The 714-nt window shown below is 48.2% G+C and overlaps 1 non-coding gene across 1 annotated transcript; it reads right to left on the bottom strand.

Annotated features, from left to right (window-relative positions):
- Positions 1-389: 389 nt before the first annotated feature.
- On the bottom strand, positions 390-496 carry LOC116874401. The gene has a single exon (XR_004383981.1). It is a non-coding gene; the product is annotated as a U6 spliceosomal RNA (small nuclear RNA).
- Between the last annotated feature and the right edge of the window lie 218 nt (positions 497-714).

The raw sequence follows: 714 nt of genomic DNA, 5'->3' as shown, positions 1-714 counted from the left end.
AAGAGTTTAGGGTTCAGGATGTTAAATAGGGAATGCCTCTGGGATCCACACCTCTGGAAGGGAGAGAAAGGAAGCGGAAGTGGGCACAGGGAGAAGTCTGGCTGCGATGCTGGTCCAACAGCCTCAGCTGACTCCATGGGACATGCTGGAGCAAATAACCCCTCAGGGTTGGCCTCCAATGGGCCCAAAAAATCTGCACTTTTACCCTCTGCCTCAATTAGTTATTGGAAGTGGGCAAACCCCTGGAATGCATACCCACGGGTGAGGCAACTCCCAAAGGGGCTGAGTGCTGGAGGCTGTCTGCTGACATCACTCCCAGAACCAAGGGCAACAAATCCTCCCTTGCATCTCCATGCCCAGCACAGCCACCCAAGCTTGCTTGCTTGCTTTTTAATATGGAATGCTTCACAAATTTATGTGTCATCCTTATGTAGGGGCCATGCTAATCTTCTCTGCATCATTCCAATTTTAGTAAACGTGCTGTTGAAGCGAGCACCACCGGAGCTTTTTTAAAGTTTTCCTCCACCACCTTCCAGAAGTGCCCCCCACCTCTTAACCAGGGAGTCAGCTATCTTCTGAACCCCCTATGGAAGTGGTGGGTGGCATCAGTGGGATACAAAGTCAAAGTGGACACAGGGTGCTCAGAATAACAATTAAAATATCACCTTAAATTTATTCCCAGTAATATTCTAGAAAAATTTTTTGTCTGTAAGC

This window comes from Lontra canadensis, unplaced genomic scaffold (genome assembly GCF_010015895.1).
Source record: "Lontra canadensis isolate GAN:19392208 unplaced genomic scaffold, GSC_riverotter_1.0 scaffold36, whole genome shotgun sequence".
In the NCBI taxonomy this organism is placed as follows: Eukaryota; Metazoa; Chordata; class Mammalia; order Carnivora; family Mustelidae; genus Lontra; species Lontra canadensis.
Note: the sequence above shows the minus strand (reverse complement) of the source record. Positions and strands in the feature narration are given on the sequence as shown.